Raw genomic sequence first — 16,445 nt, forward strand, 5'->3', positions numbered from 1 at the left:
TTGTGTGGTTCATAATAGTGGTGTTGAGTGGTTCTAAGGCTTGTATTCTGAAACACATCCGTGCTTCACCTCTACTATTTCAAAAGGCTCTATTTAAATTACATGAGTTTTTTTTAGGGTGTTTTATGATCCTAGAGGCAGAGTGACAAGATTTCTACATTATTAATTGCAGAAGAACTCTTGAAAACACCGCTAATCATCTCTGTTGCCTTTGAAAATAGTCATGGTAAGAGAACAAAGTGATTTTGAATAGGGGACTAAGGCTCATGGTAGTGGTGGTGAGTGGTGTGATTGTGGTGGTGAGTGGTTCATAATTGTGGTGAGTGCATTACTTGTGGATTTTGGTGTGGAGCTATTTTGTGGTTCACGGTGGTGGCTTTCTTGGTTCGTGATGGTGGTGAGTGGTTCTGCAAGTGGTGGTGGGAGAAGGTGGTGGGAGACTGACTGGTTCGTGGAGATGGTGATGAGAAGTTAGTGGTTTTCAATAGTGGTAGTGGTGGTTGGTGGTGGTGGTGGGGGTAGCACTCAGTGGTTCGCTGTGTGGGCAGTGGAGTCCTCAGTGGTTCATGGCGTGGGATGTGGAAGGATGTTAGTGGATGGACGTGGTGTTGGTGATTCGTGACGTGGACGCAAAATAAGTCCTTTAGTGTGACCCTCCACCACCACCACCACCACCACCACCACCACCAATACCACTGCCTCCTTCCTTCCCCGACAACGTGACTGCAATTGCCAAGCTTCACCTGTCTCTGCACGTCCACGCCACGCACGCCTGCAAGCCAAACCCTTCCAAATCATCGCCCCACATTTCCGATCCCCCAAACGCACATCCATCGCAACAAGCTGCACCCGCCCCGTCAACTCTCCATCTCCTGTCACTGAGCTAAAAGACTCTTACCTCCTCCGCGTCAAGGCAACTCCCGACGTAAGCTTCTCACATCCTGCACACAAATATGGCCACGGAAATAAATCAAACGCCAACTTGAAGTCGGTTTTTCTGACACCTAAGGAAGAAAAATGATATAAATGCCTCCGTTACAGTTAAATGGATGCCGTAACAAGCTTCAGATAAGACGATGCACTGTAACTTGATTTATTTCAGTTTTCCGTCCTATTTCCTCAGTACTGTACCCTAATTTATAGCACTAAATCACTCTCCCTGTATCAGCCTGTATCAGACATGAGGGAAAGTTTGCACATGGAAATATGCGTGCGTAACTCACAACAGCGGCGGAGTGGAGGTGCGGGGACGGTAAAGGCGGTGCCGCTTGATAAGAAAGCTCATGTTTCTAAACGCAAGTCCAAGTAAAACTGGCCGTTGTTGTCAATTAAAGCATCGGGTGCGAACTGCAGGGTTGCCTCACATGCACGAGATTCTTCCTGCGCGTCACTTTCAATTGACATGACATGTAGTTTTGCCACGCGTGACTCGCCGCGACCCCATCAAGCGGCGCCGACTGTACACGTGTTCCAATTTTAACACAACAGATTTCTAGTTTAACATAATATAACGTAACGAAAAGAATGAAAGGCATCGTCTCGTCAACAATATTCTCATTTTTCTATTAACGCATAAGTATTATTTTTCACCTCTAAATCTAACTCGCACAAACAGTAACCGATAAGTGACCTAGCTTGCCCTATCCTAACAGCAATTCATTTCCTAACTGTCAGTCACACCACCTCCAAACACCACAAACAACCCACACATCACACCACACAAGCATAACACCACACAGAAAACCACCACAATATACACCACACCACACAACACACCATCCAAACAGGCAACTCTTACAACTACCACCACACCACACCACACCACATCACACCACACCAGCGAAACCCTATATTTACATTCAGGAACTCCTTCGAAACACATAAAGAGAATCAGTCAATCAGTCAGTCAGTCGCTGCCACAACTCCCTTCATCATTTCACCATTTGGGAGCTTCAGTTCCGAGCAGCATATACCACATCCTTCCTGCCCTTCCTCTGCTGCACCACACCACACTATCCAGCCAACCAGCCAGCCAGCCAGCCAGCCAGCCCGGGTCTAACTCACGGAGGCTGCAGTTCAGGTCCGGCATAAACTTCCCTTTTGCAGAGACTCAATAGCAAGGGAGTGTATGTTGGGGGTAAGGGAGAGGATGGGGGGAAGAAGCGGAGAAAATCACCCACTGCCTGGAATTACTGCACGGAGGCGCTTGAGGCTTATTATTTCAGCCCAGACTACTGCCATGGGAGTGTGTGTGTGTGTGTGTGTGTGTGTGTGTGTGTGTGTGTGTGTGTGTGTGTGTGTGTGTGTGTGTGTGTGTGTGTGTGTGTTTGTGTGAGGTGGCTATGGAGAGAGAGAGAGAGAGAGAGAGAGAGAGAGAGAGAGAGAGAGAGAGAGAGAGAGAGAGAGAGAGAGAGAGAGAGAGAGAGAGAGAGAGAGAGAGAGAATGGTCGATGGTAGTATTCGTAAAGTTTTATTTCCTGTGCCTCTGTGTGTGTTTGCTCCCCTCTCCCACATTTCCCTCCTTTCTTCCATTCTCACTTGCTTGTCAACTTATTTACTCAGCTGCTCCCGAGAATCCTTTATGGCCGTCCAAGCAGCAGGCGAGGACCACAAACTCAGCCAACACATCTCCCCGGGAAGGTTACAGTGAAGTCCGCGTCTCGTGTGTGTGACGAAGCGAAGCAGCGTTTGTACTGGTGAGATTTAAATGTCTGGGGAAGGTGTCCTGTCGGGGATTAGCCTTTGAATATATATTGTGTGTGTTGAGAGGGTGGTGGGGTTTTGGTGGGTAGGTGTTTGGGTGTCCTGAGGGAAGATAACTAGTGTTGATGGTGATGTGGGTTTTGTTAAGATGAATACGTGTTTAAGTTGTCTGTTTGTACTTATTTTGTTTTTACTGTGTTTTGTGTCAGTGTGTTGTGTTTAATGACGTGAAAATTGATGTTCTAAGTGAGGTAGACTACAGGTTTTGTATATTTAATCTTCATTTTATTTCATCCTGTTAATTTTTCTATCGTTTATTAGTTTTATTATTCATTAACATCAATATTTATGTTCGTTTTCTGTTCTTTCATCCACGTCTAACTTAAATGTAACTTGATATATTCTTTTATATTAACCCCTTCAATACTGGGACACATTTTTACCTTTAGATATGTGTACGATTAGACCATTTTATTGACATTAGGAAGGGTCTATGGAGGTCACAAAAATAATGGCTTCAGTCTTCACTATCTTAATCCCCCACATGAGTTTCTGAAGCTGTATGAAATCATCAAATAGTAAGCTGAATGAATATGGAGACGCGTCATGGTACTCAAGGGGTTAATCATTACTACCTATCGACCCAATTCCAAACTATGCCTAATAAAATAATTAACTTGTCTAAAAATCTCTCTAAAGAAAAAAAAATATACCACGTACGTTCTTTATAAACTTAAGAGCTGTAACTCATCTAGACACAACAATGCATCTGTATCGCATTCCATTTGGTACACAATTTCAAGCTTTACCCAATAAAAATATCAATTCATCCATGTATCAGTGACAAGAACATTCCTGGAGGGTGATTCTGTTGTCAGTGAGAGCGCGAGAGTCGAGGTGTCAGAAATAAAGTTGTTGCAAATGGAATCTGATCAATAAGGCTTAGGGATTACTGTGTTGATCTGCTCGTGTGTATGTGTTTAAGCATTGCAATTCTCACGGGAGCTGGTGGTGCGTGCAGAGGTGGATTGCATAGGATTAAACAGAGAGAATAGATACTTGAGGATGAGAAGAAGTGAAACAGAAAAAAAAATTGAGGATAAGTGAAAATGTTTTGGAAAATAGTGACAAAAGGAGGACGAGGAGGAGGAGGAGGAGAGGTGAAGGATAAAAGACGAATGCATGAGTAGGTTCAGGTAGAGACGAGTGCTAATATGCAAGAAGCTGGTGGAACGAGTGTCATTTTGCTGCGGTATGATGAAGGCTATTCAGGTGTGTGTGTGTGTGTGTGTGTGTGTGTGTGTGTGTGTGTGTGTGTGTGTGTGTGTGTGTGTGTGTGTGTGTGTGTGTGTGTGTGTGTGTGTGTGTGTGTGTGTGTGTGTGTGTGTGTGTGTGTGTGTGTGTGTGTGTGTGGGCGAACGTTGATGAGTGCATAAAACTTTGGGATAACACCATCACGTTGTGTGTTCTCTCTCTCTCTCTCTCTCTCTCTCTCTCTCTCTCTCAGAACCGGAGAGAGAGAGAGAGAGAGAGAGAGAGAGAGAGAGAGAGAGAGAGAGAGAGAGAGAGAGAGAGAGAGAGAGAGAGAGAGAGAGAGAGAGAGAGAGAGAGAGAGAGAGAGAGAGAGAGAGATACTTCAATTTCCGAGTGAGAGGACTGAGGTGCATTAGAAGAGGAAAAGGAGGAGGAGGAGGAGGAGGAGGAGGAGGAGGAGGAGGAGGAGGAGGAGGCGAAAGAGGAGGATGTAAGGGAAAACATAAAAAAGACGTAGGTTAATATTTACGAAAAGGATGAGAGGAATATCTCGTATAGAAAAGCACATTCACTGAGCTACTCTGAGCTTACGAGAGAGAGAGAGAGAGAGAGAGAGAGAGAGAGAGAGAGAGAGAGAGAGAGAGAGAGAGAGAGAGAGAGAGAGAGAGAGTCGGTCAGTCAGTCAAGAGTAGAACTAGAAGCCTTTACGGGCCGCCCAGTCGTGGTTGGGACGCGGTGTGGGTTGGACGCGCTCGCTATCTTGCCGCTCTTGTCTCTCGCCTCGCTTGAGAACGCTAGCGAGCACAAACTCCCTCACGCCTTCTTTCCCTCTCTTCGCCTCTTTATCTGCCTCCCTTCCACCCCAAAATTAACCTACCTACCTTCCCCAAATACTTGACTCTATTCTAGTACTATTTATCTAATTTTTCCCCCGTTCGTTTTACTGCTGAGTTTGTTTGACTTACTTGTTCGTGGTGTGATCTAGTTAGTGAAGAACTGTGTGGTGTTACCCGTGGCTTCGCTGTCCTCGTCGCTTCATCTTCCTCCTTCCTCCACTTGTTCTACTGCGGCGCCTTTCGTTCGGTAAGTGCAGAAGTGTAAAGTGTCATTCTTTCTCTTGCTTCTACTCTCTCTGGTGCTTCCTCTCACAGACTGACTCTCCTGAGCGCTCCTTAATTTTCAGGTGATAGTCTTCAGTCTTCTCGGTGAAATCTAATCTGGGGGAGAAGGAAATGGATTGTTATATCTTTTCGTGACTTTGTTGGACCGGGATTGGGGTGGGCGGGGTGGGAACGGGTGGGAGGGGGATGCTGATGGCGGGAGGGACAGGGAAAAGGGGTTCTGGAAATATAGAGTTGGTTTTTCATCGTTTTCTTTTCTCGTTTAGGTTTTTATTATTGTTATTTCTTTATATGGTTGGAGTGTGTCGAGATGTACATGCAAGTCTTTTTTTTCTCATCTGTGTTTATCTAGTTATTAATTTGAATTTATGGAGGTGTGGCTCTATGAAATATTATTATTATTATTATTATTATTATTATTATTATTATTATTATTATCACTATTATTATTATTATTATTATTATTATTATTATTATTACTATTATTCTTATTCTTATTCTTATTATTATTATCATTATTATTATTACTATCATTATTATTATTATAGTTATTATTATTAGTAGTAATACTAGTAGTTGTAGTAGTAGTAGCAGTAGTGGTAGAAGTAGTAGTAGTAGTAATACTACTACTACTAATAATAATAACAATAAATATAATAGTAATCAAAATAATAATTACGTTAATGATGGAGATGAAGAAAATGAAGATTAATATTTTGTGTGTGTGTGTGTGTGTGTGTGTGTTTTGTGTGTTTTATTCATCTACCTAACTTTACGGATACGTGACTGCATCCAACAACAACAACAACAACAACAACAACAACAACAACACCACCACCAACAACAACAACAACACCAACACTAACAACAACAAAATTGGAGCAACCGCAGCCGTCGGAGTGGCAAAGTTGTGAGAGAAGTTGTGATGCTGCGGGTAATGTGGGAGAGACTGATGAGGAAGACAGGAGGAGACACAGTGCCGCCCTAACACTCGCTAACACTCGCTGGAACGTTGCCGCCGGGACACCAGGCGGCAAGTCTTTACTGAGGGAGGCAGCGTGATGCATTTTACTACTTTCTGTGATCATAATGCGATAACACAAAGAAAGGGAAGCTATGATAAATGATCAGGTCTACACGTGTCAGTCCCTGTATGAAACCTGCCTACCTTTACCATATTAATATTAACCCCTTCAATACCGGGTCATATTTTTAACCTTAAGACTCTTTTCTTTTCATTAACATTAGGAATTTTTTTTTTATGGAGGTAAGAAGATTAGCCCCTTCAATACCGGGTCATATTTTTTAACTTTGTGATTTGTGTGGTATTAGATTTTTTTATTGACATTAGGAAGGGTCTATGCAGGTCAGAAGATTAATGGGCAAAGTCTTCAGTATTCTAATCCTCCACATGAGTTTCTTTCTGAAGCTGTATTAAATCACCAAATATTAAGCAGAGTGAATATGGAAACTCATCATGGTACTCTCCACTGAGAAAATAACTAACACAATGAAAATTTGAAGTGATGATAAATAATAGATGACTGATCAAAATAATGGTAATACATAAATCGAATATAATAGCCAAACAGATACGTGATACTGATGATAATTATAGGAGCACTAATAGCAGTCTGTATTTACGTGTACAACAAAAAGAATGGTAAGATAAAAAAGAAAACATGTTGACTTATTAATCTTCTTTACCTTGTCTTTTTTCCCCTCTCTCTCATGATTTACTGCAGGGAGAAAGGGAAAAAACCTCGCCGCTCTTGATGATAATGATGCTAATACTGGTGATGCTACTAGTAGTGGTGGTGGTGGTGGTGGTGGTGGTCGTATTGCTCCTGCCGTTCATGATGGTGATTGTCATGGTTATGGTGGTGATTGTGGTACAGTTGTCGATGATGATGATGATGATGATGAATTTTTTTAGGTTATCAATATAAAATAAGTCAATAAAAATCTTCCATAGTCTTCCTTCACATTAAACTGAACAGAACAATTGCACTCGTTTCCCTTTTATTTGTATTCCAATATTTGCTTCACAGATTAACCTCTCTCTCTCTCTCTCTCTCTCTCTCTCTCTCTCTCTCTCTCTCTCTCTCTCTCTCTCGGCATTCATACCCAAATATCCAAACATTACCTCGTGCGCCAGTGTTTCACCAGCCCTTATCACTTTCCCCTTTGCTAAATTCACTTGCGGTTTCCTTTCCCCACACAAGCAAACACACACACACACACACACACACACACACACACACACACACACACACACACACACACACACACACACACACACACACACACACACACACAATTCTCATATTCTGTAACTCTATTGCACAACTTTTTCTCTGCTTTCTGTTCTTTCAAAGGAGGACCATCAAGACACCCACTCCCCTGCACCTACTTACTATACGATTTGATTGGCTAGCCTGATTTTGATCTTTTTCTATTTTTTTAGCAACTTTTCTTTCCCGTTAGTCTCTTCAGTACCATGACGTGTTTCCATATTTATTCTATTTATTATTTGATGATTTTATACAGTTTGAGATACTTATGTCGGGATTTATAGTGAGGGTTCTGGCCATTAGTCTTCTGACCTCCATTGATTCTTCCAAATGTAAATGTGGAACCGCCGTGGTACAGTGGAACCATGTGTGCTTTGGGATCCGAGGGGTCTCCAAGCGCACGGGTTCGAATCCTGTCCACGGTCTGAGTGCAGGTTGGGCTTCCTCACTCAGGGCAACGGTTTCCTAGCGGGTGGGCTTTGAGATAGGAGGTACCCTAAAAAGTATCCCCTTTAGCCCATAAATTCCCGTGAAAAGCCCACATGATATAAATAGAAAAAAAAAAAAAAATGGTTCAGTCATACTCAAAAATCTTGGTAAAAAATGCGTCCCAGTACTGAAGGGGTTGATAATTGTGTAGTTATTCACATATTTTTGGGTTTCATGAAAGTAAAGTAAACTTGTCCTACTAATTTGAAGTGATTATCAAATTCTGAGCACAAGAAAAATTATGATGTTTTTTTATTGTGATCTGTACAGTGAGGGATTTACCAATGAAATGAACGAACTGAATGAACTAACCTAACCTAACCTAACCTAACCTTACCTAACTTAACCTGACCTGACCCTATAGATGAAAATGGTTGTGTTACGTATTTCAGTGTTATCTCATGCTTTTTCACTATTAGAAATACGAGAATATCCAAGAGAGTGCAAGATTATCTGGTTCAACTCTAAGGAATACCAGACTTACTTTCACAAAATTCACCCAATACGTGTTTACAGTCTAGAAATGCAGGAATATATGCACGTACGAAAATATTTAGTGTATTCTTCAAACAGGGGTCGACTCACTTCCTTAGTCTCCTTCCCAATACTTACTATTTTAATATTACCCAAATTCTTCTCACTATAATAAAGAGAAAAATATTTAATGTAATTTTCAAATACTAGGAACTCATTTTTTTCCCAATTTTCCTCCTATTACTTATCTAAATACTATCCGTAAAATTTCTTACAATCAGAAATGCAAGAATATTTAATTGTGTACATGAATGAATTCGTCTAATCCTCAAACATCAGCTGACTCACTTCTCTTTAAAAATCCATCTAGTTTCCTTCAGTATAAAAAAAGCAAGAATAATTAATCATAAACAGGAATAGATGAGTCTAACCCTCAAACTTATACTGACTCATTTCTTAATCTCTTCACTATTAAAAATGCAAGATTATTCAATTGTGAACAGGAATAAATTCGTCTAATCCTTCTACATCACTTGGCTCACTTTGCCCTAAAAATCCATCTAGTTTCCTTCTCTATTAGAAATGCAAGAATATCTAATTGAGAACAGGAATGAATTAATCTAACCCTCAAACATAAACTGGCTCATTTCCTTCACAAAAAATAGGTTTTCATTTCCTTCACTATTAGAAATGCAAGATTATTTAATTTTAAACAGGAATAGTCTGATCCTCAAACATAAATTGACTCTCTTCCTTTTAAAAAAATCGCCCTTAATCTCCTTCACTATTAAAAATGCAAGATTATTCAATTGTGAACAGGAATAAATTCGTCTAATCCTTCTACATCACTTGGCTCACTAAAATCCATCTAGTTCCCTTCTCTATTAGAAATGCAAGAATATCTAATTGTGAACAGGAATAAATTAATCTAACCCTCAAACATAAACTAGCTCATTTCCTTCACAAAAAATAGCTCTTCATTTCCTTCACTATTAGAAATGCAAGAATATCTAATTATGTACAGGAATAAATTAATCTAACCCTCAAACATAAACTGACTCATTTTCTCCATAAAAAAAAAAAAAAAAATCGCTCCTAACCTCCTTCACTATTAGAAATGCAAGATTATTCAGTGTAACCCTCAGACAATACCAGCCTCGCTTTCCTCCAATCTGCCTCCCATTATGAACTCTTTAATATATTGTCTCCTTGTTTCTGACCCTCGCCTGCGTCTCTCTCGCTTCGCCATACATTAGAGATGCTACACAACCGTTGCCTCGCCTCTCTCGTGTTTCACTTCCACGTTTGCAGCGATGTATTTATTTTCTTGCGTTCTTGTTCCCTCGACCTTGCAGAATTTCCTTGCTGAGGGTTTTTACTCGTTTTCGGATTTTTTTTTTATCTTTTTTTTAAGTTGGGTTTTTATTATTTTTTCTGGAGTTACATTTGTTTTGTTTATTTATTTACCTATTTTTTTTTCGCGTGTGTTTTCTTTTCCGTCTTGAGCTTTCTGTTAGTGTTTTTGTTGTGGGTCTTCTCTTCTTACCTGTATGATGTCTGCCACATTACTTTTTGCATGTGTTAGTTTTATACATTTTCTGCAAATAAAACAAGAATATATAGTAACAATAAAAATATCACGATAATGTTTTTTACTGTATGAGTATTTCCCATGCTAAATCGTTATCTCTTTTCCATTGACTGCATATATGTATTTTTTTTCTCTCTCCCATACTGTATACTTTTTCCAATTCCGTAGATAATGTTCGAGCTAATTCTGTTTTAATCTCTAGATATTTTTTTTTCACACACCTGATCCCCAAATATTTGATGCACACAATCTTGTCCACTTACGACACTTCACTATTCAACTCTTAACTTTCTAAACACAAGCTCTCCACTATTATTCTACCCACTAGATCTCTGGAATAAGCATAATATGTATACCCGGGTAGAGAACACAATTCTTTTCTCCCTTTACCTTTACACACAGCAGCGAGATACATTTTATTGGCAATCAGAGCGTTCCTTATCCTATTACTAGTATGTAATGGAAGAGCAGACGCAGTAATTTCGCAACACAATACTGTAATTTCTTTGGCAATTTATATGAAAGACAATTTATTTTTTTCTTCTTTATTCCTTTAATCGAGATCATTAATCTATACTGTTTTAGCAAGCTGTGTGTACCTTTCCCTGCTACCAGTATTTAATTTTCCCTGTTTTATCAAGCTGTGTGTACCTTTTCCTGTTACCAGTTCTTAACAAACAACGTAAACATTAACTTTCCCTGTTTTAGCAAGCTGTGAGTACCTTTTCATGTTACCAGTTCTTAATAAACAACGTAAACATTATCTTTCCCTGTTTTATCAAGCTGTGTGTACCTTTTCCTGTCACCAGTTCTTAACAAACAACGTAAACATTAACTTTCCCTGTTTTATCAAGCTGTGTGTACCTTTTCCTGTCACCAGTACTTAATAAACAACTTAAACATGAATTTTCCAACATATCTAATTTTATCATGTAATTCTAATGTAACAGAGTCCATCTTTTTCTTTCAGCATTATGAGTGGAATATGCATACACCTGGTAAGCTGTATGCTGTTACATGAATTAATACGAAATAACGTATCGATAGATTTCACAATAATCACTTCTTTATTTAGCAACTCTTTTACAACACTATTAATTTCTGAATTCTACTCATACACGTAGTGATAAAATATATTCTTTCCAACTAGTGTACAAAGCAACGACTCCATTTCACAACATAATCTCCATATTTATAAGCAATTCTATAACACAGTCAGTTTTTTCTCCTTGCCTTTATAATGTGTATACTTTCTGACAATCTGTGTGTACCTTATTCTCCTGCCAGTATCCATAAAAAAAAAATGTCCATCTATTTCATAACATAATCCGCTCCTTTCTGAACCCATTTTTCATGTCAGAGTACATTTTTTCTCGTCCAATATAGCGAATGGCACAATATGTAAATGTACCTTTTTCTTTAAGAGCCCGCGTGTACCTTGTCCCCGTAGCAGTACTCATAAAACAACCAAGCCATCTATTTCACTACATTATTCTCTCCTCTCCTGATCCATTTTTCACACAGCCCATCATCCCAGGTGACTTTTCCACACTTCATTTTTCCTCACGGTTCACGCCACCTCACTTTTTTTTTTCTTATAAATTTTCTCTCATATTCCTCAGCCTTTACTCTCCTAGCCTGACCTTTCCCCCTACCCTATATAATCAAGTAGCGCCTCTCTCTCATTATTCTCATTCAATAACCCTGCAGAATATTCACCCTTGCCTTCATTTCGTTGTTTCCTTGCCTTGCCCTCTGCCACCTCTACTGGACCTGCACTTGCACCGCCTAGAACCAAACCTGACACTTGCCCTCTTTCCCCTCAGCACATCATTCACTACACTATCCAAAATTACACTCAATCTTCCATAATTTACTTCTCATCCACCTCCCTCCACAAGTACCATCATTCTTTTTTCTTTCGCCTTATCAACCTTCCTTTTGTGGATATTATTCTTCGTCTTTTTCTCCACACACTGCGTAGTTTGTCTGTCTATCTATCCTTCCTTCCTTCCTTCCTTCCTTCCTTCACTGACTGGCTGCTTCCGTCCCGTGACTTGAATTATTTAAAGAGGGACGAGGTAAGACATTTCAGGGAACTAAATTGCTCACCCCAATAAGAATTTTCTTTCTCTATTCGCTTTTAAGGAGCAGTAATTAAATTTTTCTTTGATGTTTTCCTCAGCTTTAGTTTTTGTAGTCTTTGGTTATGCTCTCTCTCTCTCTCTCTCTCTCTCTCTCTCTCTCTCTCTCTCTCTCTCTCACACACACACAAGAAAAGAATTATAAAAATGCTTCACTTCGTCTTATTACTACTCATTAATTTGTCCTTCTCTCTCACAGTCTTATTTTCTCATGTCATATTCACTTCTTTTATACCGCCAAGCACTGACTCGCGCGGAAGTAATTAGCAGCACTTTCCATTCTTGTTATTTTCAGTCCTTACATCAGCAGCTTAATCCATTCGTTGCTTATATCGACTTCATATATTTTGCTGGCGACATTTTTATTGCTGTCATTAACCTTTTGCCATTTCCCAGCTGCTCCATTTTTCTTTGCGATTTGTGTTCATGGATTCACACCTCACTGTCTTGTTAGCGACGGAAATAAACGTACCTTTTCATTCAATATTTACCTACGAGTCCCATAGTCGCCCGTACCTCCATTCCATTAACGATTTCGGCACCTTTTTTTTTTATATTTATTCATTTGTGCTTTTAACGTTTCGCTCTGAATACATTTTGCACACATGTACTTCCATTATTTATTTCCTTTTCTCCTTTTCCCTACATTTTATTCAAAAGTGAGTGTACGTCATATCATTTGGCTCGTTTGTGGATGTCTATGAATATTTATCTCTTCAACATCGTATTTCCATTATTCTTTTTTTTTTTTTGTCATATGTTCAATGGACTCTTACATTCTTACATCATTTACAAGAGGACTTCATTTTCACCAATCTCTCTCTCTCTCTCTCTCTCTCTCTCTCTCTCTCTCTCTCTCTCTCTCTAAGTTGCGTGTTCTATTGCTGCACTGAAAATTTCCGTCACGCCAATCACTCAGACACACTTATCCTTATCCGGAAGAGCTCAAAAACGTTCCTACACTTCTCCGGGTAGAATATAAACTTCACCTTTTTTCTTCGCTTTCTTTGCTTCAACGTTTAAAGTGAAAAGATGCAATGCGTCACCCATCTCTTCTCATATTTTTGTTTACTCATTCCATCTTTAATCTCTTTCGCACGAGGACGCGTTTGACGTATTAATTCTGGGTACTATTTGACGATTTTATACAGCTTCAGAAACACATGGGAAGGTTAAAATAGTGAAGACTCTGGCCATTATTGTTTTGACCTCCATAGATCCTTCTTAATGCAAATGAAATCGTGTAATCATACCCCAAAATCAAGATAAAAATGCGTCTCAATATTGAAAGGGTTAAGCTAACTTCTTTTTTTTTTTTTTATTCTCAACACTTCTCAACATCATTTGCTTCTTTTTATCTCCGCTTCGCTCTGTCTCTCCTGTCTAAGAATACAGGTCTGGATATCTTTTTCAGCAACCTTAAAAACATCCCCACATCTTTCAATCTCTTTTTGTTTATTCATATCATCTTCAAACTAACATTCCTTTTTCCCCATTCACACTTGTCAACATCTCGTACATCTTTAACTTCTTCAGTACTGGGACGCATTTTTACCTTGAGTTTTGGGTATGATTAGACGGTTTTATTTACGTTAGGAAGGGTCTGTTGAGGTCAGAAGATTAATGGCCTGAGTCTTCGTTATTTTAATCAGTCACATAAGTTTCTGAAGCTGTATAAAATCACTAAATAGTAAGTAGAATGAATATACTGAAGGGTTATTGAAGGGGTTAAAGTCTAATTCTAAAAGCCTACCGCAATCTGACACACACACACACACACACACACACACACACACACACACACACACACACACACACACACACACACACACACACACACACACACACACACACACATACCTCTACTGGCTTCACCTCGCACAGATTATACTCAACCTCACCATTTTTATTCTTCTTTTCCTCACCTACTTGCCAACATCTCGTGCTTCATAATAGTTACATCCACTTCTTGCACTCCTGCTTTCTTTTACCCACGCCTGCTTTTGCCCCTTTAAGTCTACCAGCTGCTCTCTCTCTTCTCTTCTCTTCTCCCCTCAGGCTTTTAGTTTGGTGGCAAAGAAAACCATAACATGGCGTTCCCTTTCATACATGATTTCCCGTAGCTCACTCCTCTTTTCATGCGAGCTACTCCCACTCACACTCCACCACCGCAATCTGGGTTTATTTTTCAGTTTACGTTCTGTGCCTGGAGAAAAAAAAAAAAGAGCGAGGCAAGTGAGGCAGGTGGTGGAGAGTCTTGCTCAGTCCTCCACTGTCGTCTTTTTGGTGTTGTTGTGTTTTAGGATGTGTAGTGTGCGTTCTCATACGTGTGTCAGGGGTAACTAGTTTGTGTGTGTGTGTGTGTGTGTGTGTGTGTGTGTGTGTGTGTGTGTGTGTGTGTGTGTGTGTGTGTGTGTGTGTGTGTGTGTGTGTGTGTGTGTGTGTGTGTGTGTGTGTGTGTGTGTGTGTGTGTGTGTGTGTGTTAATGCAATTATCTCATTATTGAAGCATCATTCAATTTGACGTGGTTTCCCATTAGAGAATATTAACAATGAATATGATAATGATAATAATAATGATGACAACAATAATAATAATAATAATAATAATAATAATAATAATAATAATAATAATAATAATAATAATAATAATAATAATAATAATGTTTGCCTGTCATCTTCCGTGATACGATGGTGGTCAATTTCTGGTCATTTGTCGTACTTGAAGACTTTCTCTCTCTCTCTCTCTCTCTCTCTCTCTCTCTCTCTCTCTCTCTCTCTCTCTCTCTCACACACACACACACACACACACACACACACACACACACACACACACACACACACACACACACACACACACACACACACACACACACACACACATACAAAGGGACCAGATTGTTGGCCTTCAACTCCCGCTGGACACACACACAAACACGTACAAACACACACAAACCCACACACAACCCGCCTCTACTCGCGCCACAGACGGAAGGGGGCCACACGTCCTCAACTCAGCAGTAGCCGTGCCCTGCGAGGTGAACACAGGCCGCCGCGTAGAAGGAGACCCCTCTAAATTGTTTGTTTCCGCCCCGCTGTGGATTAGAGCTGAGCCGAGGAAGCCAACACACTACTCGACGCCACCTGGTTGTACTGTATGCGTGGAGGAGGAGGAGGAGGAGGAGGAGGAGGAGGAGGAGGAGGAGGAGGAGGAGGAGGAGGAGGAGGAGGAGGAGGAGGAGGTGGTGGTGGTGGTGGTGGTGGTGGTGGTAGTAGTAGTAGTAGTAATGTGGTATTAGTAGTTGTAGTAGTAGTAGTAATAGTAGTAGTAGTAGTAGTAGTAGTAGTAGTAGTAGTAGTAGTAGTAGTAGTAGTAGTAGTAGTAGTAGTAGTAGTAGTAGTGGTAGTAGTAGTAGTAATAATACCAGTAACAACATCATATCATCATTAGAATAATTAATAACAACACCACCACAATAAAAACAACTATTACTGCTCCTACCACAACTACAAACAACAACAACAACAACTATTACTACTACTATTACTGCTACTACCACAACTACAAACAATAACAACATCAACGAGTAACAACAACAACTATTACTAACACTACTCCCAATACCAACACCACCAGAATATTAATAACCACCACCACCACCACCACCACCACCAGCACCACCACCACAGCCCAACAAAGACCTGACTAAGCTGCCTAATTATTATCATCAGCATACACTCCCGCGTACTAATAACGTGCGGCAGGAACAAGGGCGGGCTGAAATAAACATAATAGACTCAACATTTAAGTCTATGACGTCCTTGCATCATTACTTTCATACCTACGCTCTACTGGGTTAACCTTATTCACTCATCACTCTTCCCTTCCATTCACTGCCTCGTAATCGACATCTGGCTTGTGTTTCTGTGTTTCTGCTCTCCTAGTTCCTCCACCTCCTCCTCTTCCTCCTCTCATCTTTATCTCATTTTCCTCCCTGGTTTCCGTTTCAAGAGCAGAGTCAGCGGATATTTCTTATTTTATTGTTATTTTCATGCACCACTTTTTTTTTTCTTTTTTTTTTGAGGGAGTCAATGTGCAGGCGTGGCAGGATGAAGGGAAAGAGGAAAGAAAGAAAAGAAGGGAAAGAGGAAAGAAGAGAAAAAAAGAAGAGACAAGAGGAAAGGTGAAGAGAGTTTTTGGCCTGCTCAGCACGCACTGAAAGAGAGAGAGAGAGAGAGAGAGAGAGAGAGAGAGAGAGAGAGAGAGAGAGAGAGAGAGAGAGAGAGAGAGAGAGAGAGAGAGAGAGAGAGAGAGAGAGAGAGAGAGAGAGAGAGAGAGAGAGAGAGAGAGAGAGAGAGAGAGAGAGAGAGAGAGA

General features: G+C 40.2%; 1 protein-coding gene across 2 annotated transcripts in view; it reads left to right on the top strand.

The window, feature by feature from the left end:
* The first annotated feature begins 4,690 nt into the window (after positions 1–4,690).
* The window catches only part of LOC123520665 (nephrin-like), a 351,273-nt gene continuing 339,518 nt past the window's right edge, over positions 4,691–16,445 (top strand). For both annotated transcript variants that reach the window (XM_045283175.1, XM_045283176.1), the window contains exon 1: positions 4,691–5,040. The gene's annotated coding sequence lies outside the window, so the exon portion shown is untranslated. The remainder of the gene's footprint in view (positions 5,041–16,445) is intronic.

Source organism: Portunus trituberculatus, chromosome 47, assembly GCF_017591435.1.
Source record: "Portunus trituberculatus isolate SZX2019 chromosome 47, ASM1759143v1, whole genome shotgun sequence".
NCBI classification, from domain to species: Eukaryota; Metazoa; Arthropoda; class Malacostraca; order Decapoda; family Portunidae; genus Portunus; species Portunus trituberculatus.